The following is a 25962-nucleotide window of genomic DNA, read 5'->3' on the forward strand; positions in this document are numbered from 1 at the left end:
AAAGTTGACATTATCTTTTTAAATTAGATATCCTATTACTCAGAGAAGGTAAATTGGAATTATTCCCCAGGGAAAGCTTTTAGTTGAACTAACAAGTTTAAACATCTATTTGAGTTAGCATTGTTGTCTCTCTCTATTGAATTTCTTTCTCTTAAACACATTGTGACTTCACTTTGTATTTTAGGAACTTATAAGGTTTGCCATTATTGCAGGGATTAGTACAAGGCTTTAATTTCTCCAAAGTCTCTGTATAATTCTGTTAATACCTCTAAATTTCTATATAGATCAGAAAATCTATACCACTTAGAACTGTAATGTTGCTTTAGCTCCTCTGTGTAAGCTTTATTTTTTTCCAAAGTCCCCTTGATTTTGCAAAATTCACTAAAGGTAAGATTAGTATTTCTTAAAACCCAACCGAAATGATATTATTTATCCATGTAAAATTTTTGTTGGTATTGTCTCACTGACTATGCCTATTTGGGTAAAAGGAAAAAAAGTAGAACTGACTATAAAGATCGATTTCGTTGAGACATTTAGAAACTCTATTATGAGAAACAATTAAGCTGTTAGCATAATCAGGCTTCAATGGCAGAATGATTTCACAAAGTATACAGATCATCCCTTTCAGAAAAACTATACCAAGGATTTGGCTCCGGTATCTGGTCCAGGGGCACTGACTTGAGAGAACTGTTCCAGTGAAATGGCTTTCAAAATGCCTCTACTGCAGAATTTGTGCCCTCAGATATATTTCCTACAAAGAAAATTATTCTTGACAAAAACTACCTTTATGGCATGTTTAAGCTTCTCTTGATTGCTGCTGATTATCGACTTAGGACTTCCCTTCTTAAATCTGAAGTTATAATTATAAAACATTAGAAGAGACAACATCCAATCACAGCTAAGGATCATTATACCTTATTTAGAGCAGAAAGTAGCATATTCTGATGAAAGATACACTTGCTTTTCCTTTAAGAATATGTACTCATTCATTTAATAAACATTTAGAAATTTACTTATGATGAGTGAGGCATTATGCTTTATAATGTACATATGAAATAGAAAACTATTTTCTAATATTAAGGATTTTGTAGTTTAGTGGGGGAACTGATGTGTAACTCAATGATTATTTTTACTATTCAGTTCTAGGAATGTTATGATACTTATTGTGATATATCACTGGGTAGAGAGATCTCCATAGTTACACCTTGTCTTATAAAAATGTAACCATCCAGAATTATCAAATAGAAAAAGTAAATGTTTTACTTCACTACAAGTATTCCTGATATATAAATACAAATTATTTCTTAAATATAATATTTTTTTATTAAAAATATTGAGGTAAAATTTTTTAATAACGTTATATGTTTCAGGTGTAAAATTGTACAATATGTCATCTGTATGTTTTATTGTGTGTTCGTAATTCAAAGGTAAACTCCCTCTGTCATCATATATTTGAATTCCTTTACTCTCTTCATCCTCCCCCTCACCCCCCTTGCCCTCTGGTAACTCCTATATTGTTGTTTATGTCTGTGAGTTTGTTTGTTTGTTTTGCTTGTTTGTTGCTTTCTGTTTTATATTCTACATATGAGTAAAATCATGTGGTTCTCAAGTTCATCTATCTGACTTACTTTGTTTAGCATGATAATCTTAAGATCCATTCATGTTGTTGCAAATGGCATCTTTTTTTAGTTGTTAAGTAGTAGTCTATTGTATATATGTACTACATCTTTATCCATCATCAGTCAAAGGACACATAGGTTGTTTATATTCTCTGGCTATTGTGAATGATGCTGAAATAAACATAGGGGTACATATGTCTTTATGAGTAAGTGTTTTCAGTTTTGGGGGCTAGGTAGCCTAAAGAGGGATTCAAGTTATACTATCATTGATGTCTTAATTGCTGAATACTTTACTCTGCAGTTATAAGCAAAACAGCTCTTTTTCTGAATAAACATACAATATATATTTATTTACTTCAGCTTAGCTCGTTAATTATACTTAAACATAAAAATCTTTTATTTGAAAATTGCTTTCTAATAAGGTGATTTACATACGCCACAGCTATATTATCAGATTATGGTCATTCAGAGGGGGAAAACAAAACAACAGTCAATGTTTTATTTATAATGATGTCTATTTTTATTAAAATGTGTATTTTTACTTCAATAGAAATAATATAGTGAAAAAATAATATAGAAAAATAATCAGTCTAAACTAATCAAGAACAACTGCTGTTAACTATCTTTGTGTTTTAAAATTATAGCACATTTATAACTTTGTATCAGCATTTTTCTATTTAGCACCCATAATATTATAAACATCTATAATACTGTTATATAATACTGTTATATAATACTGTTACACTTCATTAATGTCATTTTGGTGAAGGCCTGATAACACAATGAATGGACATCTAGTATTTTAGACTGATTCATGTTGTAGCCTTGTTGATTTAATTCATTGTGCTTTTAAAGTTCTCAATCACTTCCGTAAAAAGAAAGAGAAAAAAGAGCACAAAACAACAAAAAGTCCCTTCAAATTGGTTCCATCTAAAAGCACTTTCAAACTGTTTTATGCCATAACACTCATAGAAAATGAGTATAGAATATTGCTGAAGGGATCCATATCTAAGCCCTCTAGTGGAGCAGCTCTGACAGCTACATGAATATAGATTTGTCAGTATATTTATTTATGACCAAAGTTGGTGGTTCTCAGTATTATTCTCCATGAGGAACTCTTTCTCAAGACAAAATCTATGTAAACCTCCAAATGAATGTAGTCATATTTTTAAATCACTAATATCACTTGTATCGATTCAAAGCCTCCCCACAGTGACTCTGTAGCTCCTCATGTACCAGCCTTACCCATGTTCATTCATTTTGCGTATGTATTCATTTATCCAAGAAATATTTTCTGTGTGCCTACAAAATGCTACATATAATGGAGTTTAAAATAGATATGCCCTTTGCCTTCATGGCGCATATGGTACAGAAGGAAAGAGACACACGTTAGTCATTCTGGGAAGGCTAACTAGATTTGAGCTGAATTTTGAAGAATTAGCTGGTACTAGCTAGGCAAGAATTAGTTGGTATTAACTGGGCAAGGAAGTGTGGAGAGCATTCTAAACAGAGACAGCATGTGTAAAGCCCCTAAGGTTTCTACATTAAAGGAACCGAAGCACGAATATGGCTGGGACCTAGAATGTAAAAGACAGAGATCGAATAGATGTTAAGGGTTTAGGGAAATCTCTTGAGGCTTGTAAGCTAGCAAATGAGATGGTTTATATTATAATTGAGCACTCTTTTCTCTGTGATTGGAGGAGTGGAAAGTGAAAGCAGTGATAACCACCTGTTAAAACCTGATGATAGACCAGACTAGAATGAGGGCAGTGTGAGTAGAGAAAAGGATTTAAGAAATAGATGGCAAAGTCAACAGGTATTCTAAAGGAAAAAAGATATTGATAATGAAGGAGAGAAAGGTCAAGGATGATGCAAAAATTTAGGGTCTAGAAATCAGAGGGAGGTGATGGCTTTCACTAAAATAGAGATTGTATGGTTGACAGTTTTCAAAAGTGGGGTGGTAATGAATTGATTTTTGCTCAGGTTAAATAAGAAGTGCCTTTGAGACAGGGTTAGGCAGGTCTGGATTTCACAGAAGAGGTTGGTATTCATTTAAGAATAATGAAAATTTAGATGATAGATAGCAGTTAAAGATGTGGATGAAATAGAAAGTAGAGAATGAGAGGAACACAGCACTGAGGATTGATTCTTGAAGAATTTTAAAAATTGGATAGGAAAAGATCTCTCTCTCTCTCTCTCTCTCTCTCTCTCTAACATTTTAATTGATATAATTTAATTTATACAATTTAAAGGAGTGTTTGAAAATCAGTGTAGATTTCCAAAGAATGATAAAGTCATCTTGATTGGATGAGGGACTGAATGTCAAGAAAGCTATTTGATAATATTATTTTAAAGAGCATCAACTTTCATAGTCTCCTTAACAGATTTATACTTATGAACCAGCAAATCCTTCATTTTACTAACCAAATACTCTAATTGCAATTTATGTCCCATTCCATATACATATGGAATGGGACATAAAACACACACACACACACACACACACACACACAGAAAAGGAGAGAGAAGAGGTAAAAGAAAACCCAGGTACATCACAGAAGACAAAAACTGTGCATTTCAAGAATAGTAAAGAAAGCAATGATATTGTATGTTATTGAGAGTATTAGTGTGTTAATTAACAGATGCCAACTGGATTTATTAAACCACTGGTTCATTTTCATTTTAGGATGAAGTGATAGGCCTTGAGTACCCTAACACGGACTAAAAATGAATCTAATTTGAAGAAATAAGAGTCAATGAGCTTATACAGAGTTATAAGAAATTTCAAACAAAATAGTCAAGAATGCAAATGGAAGATTATGGATCTTCAATATCGAAAGAAGGAGAGAGTATAAGACTAAGAGAGTTTGAGACTAGGCAAGTGAGTCTCAGGTCTTTTTAATTTTCATAGGCAAAGGCAGACCTCTTTGAAGACAAAGTCAGATCATCTATCTTTACAGGCAAGGTTTATACCACTTTGTGATGTGATTTCTTAGTTAAGGTTTTGGCTTTTCTGTCTTACGTTAGGTAATATTCCTTGAGGTTTAAATATTGTTCTCTCTAAGGAATTAAAAATTTTCCTAAGAGAAATTAAATTTTTTCCTAACATAGCATAAATTTGTACATAAGCTTATTTCCTCCAGAGATAACATGAGCCTCCCTCTGGGCACAAAAATAAAAGAGAGACACTAAGTAAGGAGGAACACATTGGCCAAAGACTTAAAGACCCATCTTGAAATCACCATTTTTTCCTGTACACTCTTCTCACTATGTGTCACCATATTTACTTATTCTCTGCCTCATCACCCCAAAAAAGGACTTTCATAATAGAGTCACATCATACTGAAAGAAAAATTAAAAGTAAGCAAGAAAGATAAAACTATAGTACATAGCCAGAAATAAGGCCAGAATGGAAAGTGGGGCCATATCATCAGTGCATGAGAAAAGAATGATACACAAAAACAGAAGCACCAGCGTTGACTGTGACTTATGGCTGCTAAATAATGAAGTCTCGTAAACACTTTTCCCTACACTAATGATGGAGAACATTGCTTGTATATGGGCCACTCTTTTGGTCTTTCAATATAGTCCCAATAAAAATTGTAATCCTATTTCCATAATTAGTCCTCATTCACTTAAATCTCCACTTCTGTTTACAAGTTCATTTGCAAAGGACCCTTTCAGTCTGTTTGATATTTCCAGGATTACTTTTGGTGTGAGCCTTGTTGTTTGACATAATGTGACAACAGTAAAAGATGTTCTCTCATTACATTTTATTAACAGAGACAACCCTTTCATTGCTCACTCTGCTTTTCATGGGACGACTGCTCTGTGCTCTTTGGCACTCAGAGGGAACTGCCAATGTTGTTCGAGCCTTTGAAAATTCACTCATTAAATGCATCTCAAAAATAAATGAAGCTATGCAAATTAGAACAGAAATCTTTATTGTTTGGTAACATCTTTTCACATGCCCCAGGGTTGTCTAGCATCTAAAACACAATATTTTCAATGCACAATCAACTACACATGAGATTGTGCTTTTGAACACCCTGACTTTGAAATTTTGACCTATCTTCTTAGCGTTTTTCTGCCAGACATTTTAGAGTAAAGGTCTTAGTATTCCCACAATCTTATCAACAATTTACTTAAACCAAGTTGGTCTTGATTGAAGCAATTATTGGGAAAATGAGCCTGGAAAATGCTTTTTCCCCCTATGGAAAGAATTCAAGTGAGCAATACACTGTTCCAAAATAGGAACTATATTATATGCCAATTAAATGGAAAGAACACTGAGAATGGCATTATAAAATAGCCCTCAAATTAGAACTCGCTGATCACTTCTGGAGTTGAGGAGTCAGAAGGCAGTCCCATTCTCTGTGCAATAACAATTGTTTTCTATTTGATTGCAGAGCAAAGCATAGGAGACTTGAAAAATTTGCAATAATTGGCCCTGAAAATTTGCAATAAGTTGGCTTTCAGCTGTGCAAGATCTGTTTGCTTTTCAAATTCCAGTACATGTAATAAAGCTAGGAAGAGGTATAGAACAATTTCTAAGGGCACCAATGCTAACAGATTAATACTTCAATGTGATTTGTGACTACAGAGAGCATCAAAGTAAAATTCTTTTTCAAGTGTGGTGAGACCACCTTGGTGGCTTTTTTTAAAAAATGATTTTCAGAGTAAAACTACTTAGCTTTGGGTAGGAGCATTTTTTTTCTGTTTTATTAAAAAATTAAAAACTCTCAAAGACCATTTACTAATTCCTTCTCTTCAGTGCTTATCTTTAAGACTCCTCAGGTAACAAGACTTTATAAAGGTGACTCTCAGTATGTCCATTCATGCAACCTTTTCTAATTGACAGAGAAGAAGACTAAAGATAATTGAAAATTCTAGTGTTGTTGACTTGCTTGGTGGTTGCAGACAAGCCATTTGATTGCTGACTCTGTTTCCTTCTTCTGAAAAGAAGGATGATTCTTTTCCACTGTTGTCACATTAGATAACAAATGGAAATTACTTTCAAAACATCAAGAGCTCTTTAAATCCTGTGGTTAATTTGGTCTCATATGGTAATTAGGTCAGCCTTTCCAGAGGCCAAACTTTCATAGAAAAGAGAACAACCCAATGCCTGTTGTGATACGGTTCTTTTTTAAAAGCAGAAAATGATATCTAGTAATATCAGCAGTAGGTTGTGTTCTCAGCAGTTTTAATTGAAAAATAATATTTAGTTAAAATACCTTCTTCAGTGTACACAATCTCTCTCACTGGAGTAAAGATAGCATATAGCATATACTAATAGCATATAGCATATCTAATCTCACTTTATGCATTTCTTTCCAGAATGGTTGGGCCATTCTGGAAAGAAAACTGTTGAACCTAGTGAGAGCAAGCAAGGTTAACGGTCTACACTACAAGAGGTCCCCCTGACAAGGCCATGTTCACATAGCAAGGAAAATAATACCTTGGGGTTGGGAGTCCTTGACCTTAGTCACAGCACTGACACTAACTTCTCCAGGTGACCTTCAGCACAAGGTCTAAAGCCTACCATCTCTAGACGTGTTTCCTAATCTATAAAACTGATAATCTTGAAATCCTTTCTGGGTTAAATGCTTAGAATGTGAAAGTTAACAAGCTATTCTTTTAGAAGCATAACTTCTTTTTATACAAACAATATTTCCACTGATGCTGTTTTCTAAATTTATAATGAAGATACTTTTGTAGTTGTCAATAGAAAATAGACTCTAAAGGATCATGGAATTATTTGTGGGTCGATATTTTAACAGTGGTAACCAAGTTATGTTTCTTTCCTCTTAGAATCTGAAAGTATTGCTGTTAGTGCTTACTTTATTAAAAATATTTAAATAAAAAATTATGCAGTTTTTCTTGAAGTACATTTTGATAACTCATAGTTAAATTAACCTTTAGAAACAGAACAATTTTCATTTTCCTCATTATACATACAATTTTCTTTTGCCAATGTGACATTTAGATATGATAATAAGCCAGGCTATCATTAGATAAAAAGCCATTAGAAAATTATAGAGCAACCTTGAAACTGAAAATGTTATACCAATATTTCTCTCATGAATCCTTTTAGAAAGAAATTACTTTTAAATAATGAATTAAAATAGCAGCAGAAATCGTTTGATACAATAAACAATATACCATGTTAATTTACATCTTTAAATTGTTAATTGAGGAAGATGAGATTTCATAGAAGTGAAGCATGGTTGTTATAGCTATTTGTGTGTATCGCACCAGCTTCTTCCAATGCATAAATTAAAAACATTAGTCACGTTTATAAATTATTAATTACTTAAAGCAACCAGCCTATTTTCTGTATTTCAAATGTGTAAGGATATATATTTTCAAAAATCTATTACTCTACTATTCAAAAACTGTTCAAATATTTTAGACAACCTAGATATATTAGAGATTGATCACATTGAATAGCAATAATTCTAATAGCCTTGAAAAGGGAATAAAGCAACTTCCTAAACAATGAATTTAAGACCACTTTCAGTTTAAAGACTTGGAAAACATGACTCTTCAGGTCTATAAGTAATACCCCATCAGTGTTTCTAAGTTTTTGCTTAAAAAATGACCATGATTTTTTTCAAAGTTGGTGTGCTTATTATGTTAGTAAAATTGGCTTATCAAAATATCATAATCTAGTAAAACATAAATTTTACTAAAAATAATTTTGTTTAAGGAGCTATTCTCCAAAATCGAGCAAGGTGCCTTGCTTACCATTTGAGTAAACAGATTAATTTCAAACACTCCTCTGAATAGGCTCATGGTTTTTCCTTCTAAGCCTCTTAATTTTATTATATTATTTGAACAATTAAATTAAGGATAAAGAATATACTTTAGACTGAATAACAATTCTTTATTTCAAATGCAGTCCAAAAAGTTGCCTTGAAATTTAAAAAAAAAAAAAAAGCCATTGACAAGATTACACCTTTATAAACAGACCAAAAGACAGATTATGTTTTTTTGAGTGACATCGTGAACTGGGAGAGTATATAAGTCCCCTACTTTGGAAAGCTATTGACATACATTAATATTCTCTGGTGCACTGAAACAAGTGATCAGAACAATAATTTCACATGCCAATGTCTATAGGGGTATAAGTAGGGAGTGCAAGGAAGTAGGAGTACAGAAGAAACATTTAATTACTTCCAAATATGTGATTTTCCATACTTCATTTTTTAGAAACAAAAAGATATAACAATTACATTATATAGGATGTGTTTTTCTAGCTCATATTTTTCAACTATTTATTACACTAATGAGCCACGTTAAGAAATCATAAAAGTCAGGTAAAAATACTCTTCTTCTAAAAAGCATAATATATTCCCAACAACTAAATAGATATTGTTCAAAAACAGAAATATCTTACCTCTTCATGCTTTAGTATGACCAAATACAAAGCATACTATCTGCTTTATGTAATTTCCCTTTTCTCTACATAATTATTTAAATGTACCTATAATGTACCTATTTTGTTAATATTTTGCCTTTTAATGATATTACTATTCAAGTAAATAAAAATTAAATAGTGAATAAGAAATTCATTTTATTAGACTTGACCATACAAAACTGTCAATATATGACCATTTTTGGCCTTCTAGAATGGCAATTTTATATGGTTCAATCAATAATTTTATAAGTAATTTCTGATGCTGTCATTACTATAAGTTTTTAAGAATTAGGCTGCTATTGTTAAGTACCAAGCTACATTATTTAATTTGTGTGTGCTGAATGTTCTTCTAGTTATGTCAGTGTTTAACTAGAGTCCCCACCTTATAATTTTAATAATTTCACAAACATTATATCTAAATCAATTTATTGATAAGCTTGTTTTGTAAGCCTTAAACTTTTTCTATTTTCATAATCTTAAGACTATTACACAGCTATACATACGAATAAGTTTTTCAACCTCATCACTATGGACGTTTTGGGCCAGATAATTCCTGATTGTGGTGGGCTGTCTTGTGCATCACAGAATGCTTAGTAGCATCACTGGCCACTACCCAGTTCTGAGCTGTTTACTCACAACACTTCTGATGCCAAATGAGTGGGGATTTTCAACACCAACAACCAGTTCTCCAACTCTCTAGATGTCAGTTGAATGCCCTGCAATTCAATTCAGTTATGACAACAACTACTTGGAATTAGTGCAGACTCCACAGGTTAAGTGTTCAATCCCAAAAGACTGGCCCTACTTCAGACATCAGTCACAAGTCCCAGGTTGCCGCCTCCGCTTCAGAGCTAACAGTTATAAATCAGGGGTTCCCATGACCACTTCTTTGGATTCTATAAGTTATTTGAATGGCTCACAGAAAGCATTAAAACAGTTTACTTACTATTAGTGGCTTATTATAAAGGATACAACTCAGGAATATTCAAATAGAAAAACTGTATAGGGAAAGTATGAATGCTTGGGCACGAAACTCCCATGCCCTCTCCATTCCAGCACATTGATCTATTCGCCAACTTCAAAGTTCTTCTAAATCCACTGTTTAGGGGTTTCTTTGGAGATTTCATTATGTAGGCAGAATTGATGAAATCATTGGCCATTAGTGATTGAATTCAACTTCCAATCACTTACCCACCTCCAGAAGTTGGAGAGATGGGATTGAAAGTTCTGACCCTCTAATCATGCCTTGCTTTCCCTGATGACCAGCTCGATCCTGAAGTTATCTAAGTTGACTCATTAGCATTCCTAAGACACACATATCACTCCAGAGATTCCAAGGGTTTTAGAAGCAAGGTGTTAGGATCTTGGGACAAAGATAAAATAGATATTTCTCATTAGATGCCAGTAGCATATCTCTCTCCCCAATCAAGTCATGACAATCTAAAATATCTTTAGATATTGTCAAATATTTGCTGGGTGCAGGAGGGAGACAAAATCACCCCTGGTTGAGAATCATTGATATAAATAGAAGACAAAAAAAAATTGTTAGGTTCAGAGGAGCACTAAAATTATATTCAAGTATTAAATATATACAATACTAAAATTATATACAGAATTTTGTCAAATGTTGAAAATGAGCCTTACTTTCCGAGTTTCACTTCCAGAAGAAAAGTTTAGGTGTAATAAAAGTATCATAATTGGCATAAGAATAGACTTTAAGCTACAGAAGGACATGGTTTCCCAAAATTTTGTTAATTCAAATGCTAAACTACAACTAAATTATACAAAATAATTTTTCCAAAAATTCAATTAAGATTTTTAAGATTCTTCCTAATACTCAGATTTTTTTAAAGTCATATTTACTTCTTCAAAGCAGCAGAATTTTCAGCATCATGGGAGAATTCATTGGAAGAATCTAGCTCACCAGGAAGCTAACTAACACTTCGTTGTTCTTTTAAGATGTTAGAATTATTTGCTTTGCTGAAGCTAGGAAAACAGTCTCAGTTTGTTCTACAGGTTGTTGACTGATATTTTTCACATTAGATGCTAAGTCACTATAATTGTCTCAAATGTAATTACTTTGTGTATAATACAATTTTCTTTCTATTCATATAACCTTTTGGGTTATAATAGTAAAACACAGAATTGTATTAAGATAAAAAACAGAGAAACGAATTTTAGGTAAAACAAACATCTATAATAGAGGACCAATATTACGTTGGTAATATAATACAACTCTGTTGTGAAATTAAATGCGCTACAAAAGAGAATGAATATGCTGCAGGCAAAAATAGAGGTGCTTTTGAGAGCTAGAAGTTACAAATTTGACACTCTCCAAATATCAGCATTTTTACATTACAAGTTCTGTAGACATGGTTTCATTAACTTTTATAAATAAAGGGCATGGCATTCTTTAAATTCCACCTTTGTGGTAATCACAAACAGTAGATTCTGCTAACGCAATGCTATATTGTCATCCTGTTTCCAATTGACGTGATTACTCTTTCCCAATTGCTTCCAAGAGCCAAACACTGGTCAATTTGACTTTGCTCTGATTGAAGAAATAGTCAGAAATAATTAGAGAGACATAACCATGTCAATGCAAAAGTGGTGTCATCCCTGCATCCTAAGATGCAGAAAGTAGACATTAGAAATGCAGAGAATGTTGAAATTTCTCTGCAAAAGAAGGACATTTTCAAGGAATGGGAATGCATAGGATCTGGGATTATTAAAAAGATCCCAAGGAGAATATTAAACTAAGTTAAAATAGTAGACCACTGAGATTATTTAAAAGAAGTCTTTGGAGCATTTTTCAAACTAGGTTACAAATCACTAGGGGGTCATGAAGTTCGTGTAGTGAATTATGACCAGAATTTTTATTATTTAAGAGTGCATTGTATGTAGCAGTATTGATTTACGAGTGTTTTCCATATGTGCCTGTGTGTGTGCACACATGTGCAAGGAATGCGTATGATGAAAAATGTATTTCTTAATGTGATGCTAGTAAAAAAAATAGTTTGGAAGCTAATATATTGATATTGATATTGATATTGTCAATATCAATTGATATTGTCAATAGTTTGGAAGCTAATATATTGATATTGTCTCCTTCCCAATTCTCCCAATTCAGTTGTCCTAATCATTATAATTTCAATTTACTTTTTAAAAATAGATGGTTTCTACTGTGTGTGTTCAATAGTTAAATTTACTTTATGGCTACAGATTACACCCCCTTGGTTAATTAGATACCTTGAAAGTGTGTGCAGTTGAATCTAAAGAGGACAACACAGGAAAGTGAGGGGGCAAGGTACTCATCTTTCAGTATACAAAGCACATGTCAATCTAGTGATGGGTTGGTATGTCATTTACATGTTTAAAGGACAGGGCATCATTGTGAGGAATTAATCAACATTTTTTTTTTTCAGTTCAAATATACCAGCCATACACTCGGCAAGAAAATATAAAACAGAGGTTATATTCTCTCCTCTTGAGAAATTTAAAATTTAATAAATGCAGCAATTGTTGATGGTGGTTTTATTTAATAAGAGGAGAAATATAAAATGCTATATGAGTACTTAGAAGGGGAATCTATATCAGTCTAAAGATTTTATCTTTATCAAAACATTCTTTTGCATAAAGGAAAATCATAGGAATAATTTCAAACCATGGGAGGATTTTTAAGCCAAAGGAGGATATAGCTCATGTAGATTTGTTTAAAAATATCTATGGATTCTTTCATCTTTTAGTGTTAGAAGATGCGGTTGCTGACAAATTATTAAGTATAATTTAAAACTTCCTTTATATTTAGTCCCCCCCACACACCCCACTTTCCCTGTAGGTATGTATTTGTGACTGGAGAGGCTGAATAAGATCAAGAGTTTTACACACTCACTCCAGACCCCTCAGGTTATAGTGGATTTATTTCCATTTTCCAGTTATCAAATTAGTTGATCACAAGCCTTCACTACATTTCAAAAGAGTGATCCTGAACAGGTTGTAATATTTAGATTCTGTTTAAAGATGCAACAAAGCAAATATAAACTCATCCCTCCCTTGGGGACTGCAGTCAGCATTTTAGAGTCACGTCTCTAATGATGAGTATTCTCATTTATATTCTGAATCTATCTCTTAAGAATTTGAAACCTTTAAGTAATCTTATAATCACCACAGATCCTTATCAATGAAGTTTACCTCTGTATTTATTAGAGATATAAATAATATTGATTTACTATAGATTATAAGGTAAGCCCTTAATCGTGAAAAATCTCAACAATCAGAAAGTTCAAATAGTCTAAATTAGTTTTGCTAAAGTGGGTACTAATGATAGTGAAGACCAGGAGGATCAACAAAAATTCATATGTTTCTAAACTATAACACGAAGCATTATTGATATCTAGTACTTTATCCACTTCTTTGAAAATTAATAATTTATTAATATAACTTTTATAAAATAAATGTCAGTGAATTAAAATACTCAGTAATCAAAAACAAACCAAATTTCATAGAATCTAGAAAATTTAAATATATAATATTAAAACAAAATATATTATTAATGAAATAAACAAGTGTATTTGAAAATACTTTATTAAATGTTAAAACGTTGTGTGAATATAAGATAATCCTGTTTTACCTATATTTGTAATAATTATAAATATAGTGATAATTAATGACAACTATGACTAACATTTCTTGAGCACTGATGTGCCACGCTTTCTATGAATTATTTCATTTAATCTTAACAATGAGGCAAATATTCTTATTTTATCTGATTTTACAGATAAGGAAACAAACCTAGAAGGGTTAATTCCAAGGTCATACAATTTGTAAATGCTTAGAACAGGGATTCACACTGGCTACCAAATGTCTGCCACCCTTGTGTAAAATTTTAGATCCCTAATCATTTCATATGCATATTTTAATAAAATACTTTCTTTATACTTGTTACTATGCAAATTTTCAATCATAGAAGATAGTGCAATAAACTCTTCTTCTTATAAACATTACCCAGATTTAAAAGTTATCAATATTTTGCCACAATCACTTCATCTAATTCTTGTGACATTTTTTTTACTGAGGTATTTTAAACAGATGACTAACATCATATCATTCTTTCTAAATATATTCTTTCATATTTATATTCTAAAAATAAAGACACTTTTCTACATAACCAAAATATAATTATTGTCCCTAATAAAATGAATATCTAGTCATTATTCAGTTTTTGTCAATGTTCTCAAATATTGTTTTATGGCTGATTTGTTTGACGAGATCAAAATGAATCTTATACATTGCTTGTTGGTTATGTCTCTTAAGTCTCCCTTAATCTCGAAGAGCCCCCTAATGGCCCTATGAGGTTCTTGAAGAATCTGAATCAGATGACCTGATATGGATCTCCCATTTCGGAATTGTCTTGTTTCTAAATGGTGTCATCTACCTTGTCTCTATCTTTTGTATTTCTTATAAAAGATCATCAAACCTAAAGAGTCGATTAGATTTAAGCTCAACTTTTTGTGGCAAGAAAAATTCATAGAAGGTTCGATGTACTTCAATATTCCATTGTAATATAAGGCAAATAGTGCCTGGTTCACTTTCAGCTACTTGAAGTTGGAACAGATTAGGAGGTGACAGCCTAATCCTTTCATTGTAAAGTTTCCTATCAACCTTTTGTTAAATGTCTTAATACCAATGATGATCATTGCCTGAATCAACTATCTAATGAGGCTTTTAACATGATCGTTATCCAATTGTCATTCTTTCAATATCTGTTCATTGTAATGCTTCTCTAAAAACACTCTGCATCATGGACTAAGAATCTTGCAGACTATTTACTCTCATTCTATTTATTCAAGACAGACAGGACGAATGCTTTTTATTCTTTCCTATCAATTACCAGTTTCCAGAGTAAGTTATTGGTGCCTTGGTTACTTCTTAGTGAGAAATAACGGTTTTTCATTTTACTTTTTGCTCTTTGTGTGTGTGTATTTTTATACGTTGAGTGTATCAGACTGGCTCCTTGTTTCCTCTAAACACAGACCGTTAGTTGCCGAGATCTCCCTTGCTTTCTGAATAGCAAGATGTCCCAGGTTCTTCATGTGCATTTCCTGCCCTAAACCTGAAATCACCCATTTCTCAAGGAACTGTCATTCCTTTTAGCCATTTCAAAATGGTGCTAAGTAAGCGTGGTCACTGCTACTGGGTCTCTTTGCTTTAAGGCCTTTTTTTAGTAAAAAAAAATGTAAAGGAATGATTTTTTAAAAGTATATTATTTAACTCACAATATTCTCTACATAATTTTACACCATTTCCACCTTAATTCCAAGAGAGTAGCTTATTAAGTTAGGAGCTAGATGTATGATTCCTTAAGCATGAGTTTCACATTAAGCTTTTTAGGTACTCTAATTTCTCATCTATATTCATATCTCAAAGGAAATTTTTATTATTTAAGGAGGAAGTCAAGAATGAGAACTTAGCTTATAATACCAATTAAACTAAAAAAAAAAAAAAATCCAGATATCAATAAATGCCATCACTTCTATTGAGCTGGTGGCTTTCCAACCAGCTATTTATTTATATAAATAGTCAATATTTATATAAAAAGAAAAATATGTATTTGTTTGGATGTCAGGCTTAGTATGCATTAGAACTTTATTTCTTATTTTAAGTTTTAAGGAGACCAAGACCTCCTCATCTGTGGGTTTTAGAAAACGTAATAAGCCATAATTTTTTAAAAACATTTTTATCCAAGTATCTTTCCTATCAGAGAGATGGTTGAGATAAAGGCTTCACAGTATAACTTGTGTTTCCATTTATTTTTGTCTTTGCCAGAATCTTAATTTTGTTGTCTTTGTAATGAATTTCAAAGTCTCTTCCCTTAGCAAACAGGAAGCACCAACAGTTAAGGGTAATTGCTACCAATTTTTGCAGGAGCAACAAAGTATTTCCATTTTATCAGTCATTTGCCCAACTCTCTACTTTTTTGAGGAGATATAAAAGAAAATATATGCCACTCTAGAAACCGTCCATTATTTCTATTGCGGGAAAAGTAAAAACAAACAAACAAACAAAGAAACCTGTTTATTTTCTCTGGGAAAAGCCGCATACCAAAATCTGAACATTTTACTCAGCTGCTTAAAGCCTCTTTTAACTCCCTGACATTTTCTTAAGCTAGGATTTTTGTTTTAGGAAACTGCATTTCTCTTCTAACAACTAACAACTATATTTGTTCTTAAATCAAATAATTTAATATATATACAGAGCAAGATGTAAATCTTCCTTTCCAGAAGAAAATATTATAACCAATTTCCTCTGGAACTCTTCATAACTTTAAATTTACTTGTATTTAAGTTAAAATTGGTTGCTTTTTAACTTATAATTTTTTTAGAGAAACAAAATTTAGGAATACTTTGGACAAAGCTCTAAACAGATTTTATAGGATTTCTCTAAAACCCCTTATAAGCATTAAATAAATATTATTCTATTGTAAGTGTACGTTTAAAACTTAACTGTATGGATTTAGTGATATTTACAAAAAATTAAAACTTATTTACCAAGAGTATAACAAATTATTAGTTTTTCAGATAATTACTTTTATTTTTCTTTATTTAATTTTACATGATAACATAGAATACAAACAATACAATAAAATACAAGGGAAAAAAAAGCTCCCCAAATCTTACCACCAAATAACTAGTTTTCAACAGAAAGTTAACTTCTTTTAACTAGAAACATAATTTTTTAGTTATAAAAGATCAACTATTACTCTATATCATTTCTGAAACCTCTCTCTATATTCTTACCTATTGAATAATTGAGGCTCCTAATGAAAAACAACACTGTCAACTTAGACCTAAAATGGAAGCGTTTTACCATTTCATTCTTTCTTCATGGTTTCCATGGAAACATAACAGTTGGTTATGACAATAGAAGAGGGGAATGATCACTGTTCTTCAAAGATAAAAATGATCATAGGATTAAATACTTAGGATTATATAGCACTTAAAAAGCACCATTGAATTAATATTTGAGCTATTTAATAAGTAAAGAGAAAATTAAATTTATATTTAGCACATAGAGTTTTAAAAAACAAATTAACCAGGCTAATGTTGGTTCTGTCAGGTTTCCATTTGTGCAATATGCATCTCTACCTTTAACAATAAGAAGCTAAATACTGGAAGAACATTTAGTTAATGAAGTTTGACATAGAAAGAAATAGAAAAAAATAGCAATTGAGCTGTCAGTGGTAAAGAATTTGAAAAAAAAAAAATCTTTTTTTTCTTGTGATGTTTTACCACCGCATTAAAGCATTGTAAAGAAACTATATCCAGGTAATGATATTTTCACATTTAAAATAAAATGTGAGAGAATTTACTATCCTAAACCAACAGCCATGAGCATCAAAATGAATAAAACAGAACCTTTTACTATCTGAGCTAATTAGTGTGAAATAATTATGGAGACCTTCCTTACTGTGCCACTTGCTTTAATGAATTACTGTGGGGCTCATCCACTTCAAACTGAACTTAGGAAAAGTAGAAATTTAACACTCAAGGTAAATGTTAGAAATGTTTTACCAAAATGAGTGTTTCAATGGTTTTGTAGTGACAGATCACATTATTTTTGTAAACTGATATTTTGACATAACCCCTATATCACTTACATAAAGAGAAAAATGAATGCACAATGGAAGATGGATAGTATCCAATGAACTCAAAATGAAGCATGTTTAATACCTCTGCTTTTCACGTTTGCTTATTTATACGTTTCTTCACTAGTTCAACTTTATTCATGAGATTTTACATTTACTTTATTTAAAAGGCACCTAGAGTTAAATGAAGGCATTACTTTTCAGCCCAGCTACCTATTTTATATATTTATTAACCAGAACTGTGTGACTGTGTGATACAAACAAAAAACAAACATAAAATATCAATAAGAGTTCTTAGCAATATTGGCCTTAACAATTTAGTGAGTTGGATTTCTTTTTTTTTTTTAAGTAGCAGAATGGGAACCATTTGAAGACCTAAGTCTCTGTATAAACTTCCCAACCTTATGTTCATTTTTACTCTATAGATGCAACAAGACTTGTGCTAGATTTAATTGTTACTGGAAGAGTCCAGTGCACAAGTATATTTTTAAAACACTATCAGTATTTATTTGTAACTTCTTGAAATATTGCTAAAACTTTTTAATTTTTAATTTTAATTTAATTTTAGTGATCACTTATAGTAATACCTCACATGTCTAAATTTCTAATCACAGAATATCTGAATAACTATTGATTTTTAATTTTATTTCTGCATTAATTACATAACCATAATGGAATCATTTAAATTAAAAATTAATAGTTACTGAGATATTTGTTAACCACATTATGTATTAATATATATTCATTGGGCATATCCAGGGAAAAATATACCCATATTATTTTTATGGTTCAAGTAAAATTTTTGAAGAAAATAAAACTATCTCAATTAGTGATATGTGTTATGGTTGATTAAACATGCAGAAAAATGCTAAAAGGATCATAGTTGAATCTTGTTTTTAATGTCTTAATTACCTAAGGATACATTCAACGAACCCATAATTCGAAATAAAGGTGTTATTCCTTAGGAGGTGTTGCAAACATATGAGAGAGAAAAAATGCATAAAATGGAGTGAGCTAAGGAGGAAATTAATTAAAATATAAATTAGAAAAATAGAGCTCGCCAGTTTGCAGAGTAGTTATCTGAAACCCATATATTCAACAAGGAAAGTTATTCATTTTGGTTTGATGAAAGCAGGAGATTTGGGAATTCTCTAAAGAAACTCCCAGGTATTAGTTAACTAGTAAATTAGATATGAATTTGCTAAGGCATCATTGTACTGCAGCAGGAACAGAGCTGGTAATATTGGGGATTTGTGGGCAGATGGATTCTGTTAGAAGTAGGAGATAAATAATAGGGATGAAACTTCACTGGGTAAAGAATTTTAAAAATGTTTTATATAATCGAGTCAATATTTCAATATTTATTTGAATTATAATAGTGTCATATTGAATACATTCATTGTGATTATATACTAATTATGTTATAGACAATAATTAAATAGTATAAAGTGTCATAGAATTTCCTTTTATAGCATTAATGAAGTTATATCTCTAAATCTGTGTACATTTTAGGTAATAATAATAATAATAATAATAATAGCAGTTGCTATTATTATTAATAGTGAATGAGGTAAAGGTGCTTACTTGTGCCAGGTTTTCAAATAATTTATTAGGAAGACACTTATATATTTCTCATTTTATAAATGAGGAAGCTGAGAAACAGAGAAGTAAGTAACCTCCCCAACTCACACAGCTAGCAAGTATACTTAATATACACTGTAAAGAAAGCTGTCTGAGAATCAGAGGTATATAATCACCAAAAAACAATTCTTCAGTTCATAGATCAGGAAATAGGATTTTGCTTGTACTTCACCAACTGCAAGGAACCGGTTTCTATAAGTTTAATTCAGTATCTCTGGGTCCTCTCTTAGTGTTGTAAATTCAGATATTGGAAGACAGGTTGAAAGGTTTTCTTAAGGTTGGAATTTGTTTGTTTTATTTTGCTTTGTTGGCTTTTTTTTTTTTTTTTTTTAAGAAGAAGAAGAAGAAGATGGTAGAGGAAAGACTGAAATATTTATTAGCTTTTAAAGTAATTCCCTTTCCAGGTAGTCATGCAGTCAGTTTCATAAATGGGAGATTACATACATATAAACATGATGTATACAATCGCTTTTTGATATGCTGACATTTTAAAAAGTAAAGTTTATCAAGATAATTATAAATTTCCCAGTTCTATTAATATTTAAATAATTTTGTTCTACAAACAGAGTGACAAATTGAAAAAAAAATTAAGTATTTTTTGGTGAGGGGTAGGTAGGCAGACTTCCTGGAGATGCTAGAAAAAAATACTTGAATATAGAAGAAACCATCAACATTCACAAGACTGAAGTTCATCTCCAATCCTTGCATGATCAAAAAGGCAAATTGATTAACACCTGGTCAGCAGGAGAAGCCCACAAGCAAAGGAGGTCCAGAATCCTTCTTGCTTCTTTTCTAATAAAGTGGTCACTCCCCTGGAGCAGATATATGCTTTTTGTTCATTTAAGAGCCAAACTGTGCATGAGAATCGAAACGACCTGATATTGGTCAAGCTATCTTGTATTGGAAAAGCTTTTAGAAATCTTTTCAGAAGTACAAAAATATGCTGAAATATGTAAAGAGCTTAAGCATTTTAGCTATTCATTCCCCAAAGCTTTAAATTTAATAACACTATCTTAAATATTTTTCTTTAAAATTTTCTGTATAATTTCAAAATATTAAATTACACATAACTTTTGAAATTCCACTATTTTTTTAAATATAACATTTTCTTTCCAGGTTTATATTAAATTCAGATCGTCCGTGTATGTGTATTTCTAAGTAGAGTTAAGTAGTTAGTAGAGTTAAATAGATATTTCTCAGAGCTCTAAACTGCACCTTGGTCTGTAGGATAATTTCTAAGTACATGAAAGAATTGGATTCCTTCTTTTGAATTTGTGAGGCATACATTCCGTCCAGCATGAGAGATGAGCTCATGTTGGGATTCACTGTAGGCTAGATAAAAATAAGTAAACATGTCAACTGAGGACAAGATTATAACAGTGAATCTATTACTCATTGTTTCAAAGCATGTTTTGATATAGACTGAATAAAATTAACAGAAGAGAAATATTTATATATGACAAGTATTGTGTCCTTGAGAAGACAACAGTAAAAATCTTTATTCTGGATACTAGTCACAATCTTGCTTGAACTATCCATACTCAGATGTTTATTTTGGCTACGTTCCTTGCTAAGTCACAGCACACATGGTCAGTCCATTTGAAAACTTTGACTTAGTCCCCAAATACTAGGATAGTCACACTGTGTCTGTATCTTATCCTCGCAGAACTTTAGAGGTGGGAGAGAGATTTCCAAGTCCAACTCCTTCATTTTACAGAGGAGGAAACTTTTAGTTGTTCTAGAGATAGGGACTTAAGTCATTTTAAAACTAGACTTCATGGAGACTTATGAAATATGGCTTTGGAATATTATTATACCCACAGATGAAATACTGAACCAGTACAAAAACTTTTCCATGCTCGTGGCAAGTACTCTGTGATGCTTAATGTACCTTTTCTGGTCATGAGGTGCCATTAAGAGCAGTGAAGGAATTGATTTATGATGTGGTACACATGTGAATGTCTCAAGGCTGTGTTTTGCTCCCTGAGAGAAGCCAACATTTCATCACTCATATCAGTGAATCTTTGAGTTTGATTCTATTCACATAACTCTGATAGTAAGAGACAAACACAATGTTATAAATATGCAAATAGTTTATTATATTTTGTCTTTGTGTGACTCAGCTACTTTATCGTTTTCCAGATAAATACACATTAAAACTTGAACATCTGTAGTATACAGTTTTGAGATAATAAATTTAAAAACTGCATCTCTTAAGGGTATAATTACTTGACTTAATTGGTGTGCAGTTTGATAAATATTTGTTTTGTGAAAAGAAATAATTTGAGAACTTCATTGGTGACTGATATACATCGTTTTTATGACTTGGCATCCTGAAAAAGAGCCAAGGAAATTGTGTTTACAGCGGCGCACACAGTGTAATCTAACTAAACAGAAAGGAAAATTATAATTTTGTAATGTCTGCAAATGAGTTCAGGAAGGAAGAAACAATAAGCACATAGAACCAAAAAAAAAATATATAATAATTAGAGGATAATAAAAATAGTAATGATGTTACATTAGTATTCTATGGTTGATGTAACAAATTATTGCACACTCGCTGTCTTAAAACAGAAGAAATATTCTCTTACAGTTCTCAAGCCTAGAAGTCCAAAATCAGTCTCATTGCCCCATTCCCTCCAGAGGCTTTAGTGGGGAATCTACTCCTTGCCTCTTCCAGATTCTGAGAGTTACTGGCATTCCTTGGTTTGTGGCCACATCACTCTAATCTTGCCTCCATTTTCACATTGACCTCTCACATGTATATGAAAGCTCACTCTGCCTCCCTCTGAGAAGGATGTTTGCGTTGGCATTTAGAGTCCACCAAGATAATCCAGGATACACCCCACCCCCATCACAAGGTCCTTAATTTAAATCATAATTGTGAAGACCCTTTTTCACAGTAAGGTAACACTTATAGGTTTAGGGATTAAGGCTTGATACCTTTGGGGAATCATTTTTCAGCCTACCACAGAGAAGTTAACTGGTTGAGTTAGCACAGCATATTATGGGCTCTTTTCCTTTTCAGGCAGCAGAGGATGCTACTCTGGACTTGGCCTAGGTGACAAGTGATGAGGAATAAGATTAGAATTCACCCATCCTTGCTCTCTTTCTTTTTCTTCTAACTCTATATCAATCCTACTCCTAATCATTTAGTTCCTTGCATCAATGCGGAGAGCAGCAAGCATATTGTGTAAAGTTTTCAGATGTCTTCTTCTACCCCCAACCTACCATTTTGACATAGGCATTCCTTTTGTAGTCTACTGAGTGCCCTCTGCATAAGTGCACCTCAGATTCACAGGAAAATGAAGCTCATCCTTGTCCCAGAGAGGGAGCAGATATACCTTTTTCCAAAATATACCTTTTTTGGGATATTGATTATTTTATTTTTTTTCAAGGGAAAAAAAAAAAGACTCAAAAAAAAAAAACAATGCTTGATCTTCCCCTAACTGCCTAAAAGAATTTAGATAGCGAACCTTCTCCAGGAGGGAAGTTATCATCATAGATAAGGATAATTTAATATGAACTAAGTGTAATAGAGAAGAAGGAACCTAGCAAGGCCCATTTGATCAAAGTGCTTTCTGTGTTTATTAAATACAGAAAAAAAATTGTTTACTAAATATTTGCTTTTCATCTCCATGTGAATTGCCTTCTCTCTTTTTGAAATTCCAAATCACTATCCACATCCCCTTTTCTCCTTAGTTCAAGGGAGCATGTAAGTCTCAACTGCCTTATTTGTCCTGGATCCCATATTCTTAGGAAACTCCCAAATTTAAAAATGTAATTAAGTTTGGTTATTTTCCCCTGTTTATCTGTCTTATGTAGGTTTTATTATTAAACCAGCCAAAAGAACGTAGAAGAGTAGAGGGAAATTTCCCCCTTCTCAACCTCATCTTAGAGAAAAACGAAACAAAACAAACACTAGAAATTGCTTAAAAAATTTACTTAAAAAAAAAAAAACAAAAAAACCCACAGATCTATCTGTCATTAAAGCTTACGATCATTACTACACATCCTAAACAGATTTCCTACCATTTGTTCTCCAGTGTAGAAGTTCCGAAAGGCCACTGAGCATGCTCGGCATGACCTGTAGAATGACTGTTTCTTTCTTTCTTTCTTTTTTTTAAAGCCTACAGCACCTGGTCTTCCTAGGTGGTCCCCCATCCAAGTACTAACCAGGCCCGCCCCTGCTTAGCTTCTGAGATCAGACCAGATCGGGCACGTTCAGGGTGGCATGGCCATAGATGACTATGTTTCTTTTTGTTTCAGAGAAAATTCTCAAGGACTATATTGACTCTTTTCTTTTAGAAATTATCTGCAGAGTTAGAACTAGCTCTGTTGTACATAGATAGTCCAGATTTGCCTGTGTGCCACAAAAGGAGATTATAAAATATCTACCAGTTCTTGAAGTTCCCAGCCCGGAGCCTCCTCCTTGGAATTACTCCATGTCCCCGGCGCAGTCATACCTCCCTCCACAAAAGCATATCTTAGATGCATAGGGGAGTGCCAATTCCCAGGAGCCTCCTGGAGGAGGCAGGCCCGGAAAGGAACAAAGTATTCTTGCTATGGCTGGACCTTCCGCTAGTCCCTTGTTCACATCTTGGCTTTGCCTAGCTAGTCCCATGGTTTCATTTCATTTTTATTGGTACAAATAGGTGAATTTTATTACAGGGGTTATTATCCATAGGACTATTACCAACTCTTTCTCTTATACCACCAAGAAGCCTTGTAAAACCCATTAGATCATGAAAGAGTGTCTCTGGATTTGTGAGTATATCTTTCCAAAATAATTAATTGAAATTGAACACTTGATTAGTGCCAGGTTGTGAGATAAGCTTTTTATTTACATTCTTTCATTGAATTCTTTGAATTAATATCTATTATTGTTATCCTAACTTTCTAGTGAGAAATTTGAGGCTCAGAGGGATTAAGCGACTTCACAGAAAGCTCTGGAGTCCAAAGCTTCGCTGTCAGTCAGCAGCAGACAGGATTTGAACCCAAGGAATCTATTTCTAGAATTCATTTTTTTAACCCTAGAAATGCTATCTCTTGACTACAGTTTTGATCTTGTTATGGCCTTGGTTTTAATCTGGAAATGTGCATGAGTAACTTTGTGAAAGTATTCCTTGTTTATGTTACAAATGGAAGACACTCAAAACAAGAAAGAAATATTCCCTTTAAAAACTGCGTCTGAATCTTCGGTTTGTAGTTGAACCATGGGTTATAAAATACATAAACTGTGAGATTTTAGGCCCTGTCATAACTTAAAAGCAATAGCAAAACCTCTTCTGTCTGCAACAACTCTGAATAGCATAAATTCTTTCTGTGTACCATGTTTATCACACCACATAAGTGTGCTATGGAAAACCGTTTTACCGTAAAATCCTTCAGCATCATAGATCTGCATATTTGGACAGCTGAGTTTGCCTTTAAGTCAGCATGACCAAATCTGCCTATGTAGCAAACTCACAACCATTCAGAGCTAACACTAGGACATTTAGGTACCATTAGTGTTCTATTGGGAGTCTCAAGTAACACTGGATCCATTCAGGGGACGGAAATGTTGAAAGATGATCTTTAAGGCACAGGTGAAATGGCAAATTATTCCTTCCCTAAAGTCAATAATTTTTCCATTTGGTCAAGAAATACTAGCTATTTTTGCTCTTTTAACAATTGGTTTTTAATGTGTTATATTTATAATTTACAATTATACATAATTTGTAGTTTATATAGAGGTATGTTAAAATAATGCCTGATTTCAGCTAAAATCACTAGCCTCATTTGTATGAGTCCTTTATTATTTAGAGGTCTTAAAAGGATTTACTTAAAAATGTTTGTGGCTTTTAAAATTTTTAGTTAAAAATTTTTAGCAATGTAGAAAATATTATTAGAGAGAGAGCTTGAATTCTATTTTCTTACTACAATTAAATTTTGGGGGAAATTACTAATTAAGGAAAAGTTTTATTGACAAGATGCCATTAATTTTCTCTTACCAAATGGGATACTGCACTAGAGCAGGGGTCCACCAACTTTCTCTGTAAAGGGCTTGATAGTCAATACTTTTATCCCTGAAAGCCTATCCAATTCTGCCAGGTTGTCACACAAAAGCAGGCACAGGCAATATATAAAGACATGAGAGTGCCTGTGTACCAACAAAACTTTATTTATGGAACCTGAAACTTGAATTTTACATACTGCGCATATGTCACAAATATTATTCTTCTTTAAATTTTTTCAACTATTTAAAAACATGAACCCCATTATTAGCTCACTGGCCACACAAATAACAGTCCCAGGCTGCTTCAAACCTGTTGTTCCTTTAACCTTTACTATATTATTAAGTGGCAGCTCTATCCAATCTCTTCTCCTTCATCCTCCACCTCAAATCCATCAGCAAGTGTATATATCTCTGTTCTTTCTAGAATCCTCTGCCTCCTCGCCACCACCTGTTCATGCCAACACTCTCTCACTTAAACCACATGAATTCTCAATTGACTTCCCCATCCTCTTTCCTCAACAATCCATTTTCAGCAAAACATCTTGAGTAACCTTTTACAAGTCAGAAATTCAATGATGTCACATATGCAGGAGGTCCTCACTTAGTGTCATCAGTAGGTTCTAGATGTAAAGCAAAATGA

At 32.6% G+C, this 25962-nt stretch overlaps 1 protein-coding gene and 1 pseudogene across 3 annotated transcripts in view; one reads left to right on the plus strand and one right to left on the minus strand.

Annotated features, from left to right (window-relative positions):
• Positions 1-25962, plus strand: part of PRKG1 (protein kinase cGMP-dependent 1) — a 1114039-nt gene that overhangs the window by 1007522 nt on the left and 80555 nt on the right. The gene's annotated exons all lie outside the window — the stretch shown is intronic.
• LOC120609829 (uncharacterized) lies at positions 23452-23570 on the minus strand (annotated as a pseudogene).

Source organism: Pteropus medius, unplaced genomic scaffold (genome assembly GCF_902729225.1).
Source record: "Pteropus medius unplaced genomic scaffold, Ma_sr-lr_union100, whole genome shotgun sequence".
NCBI lineage: Eukaryota > Metazoa > Chordata > Mammalia > Chiroptera > Pteropodidae > Pteropus > Pteropus medius.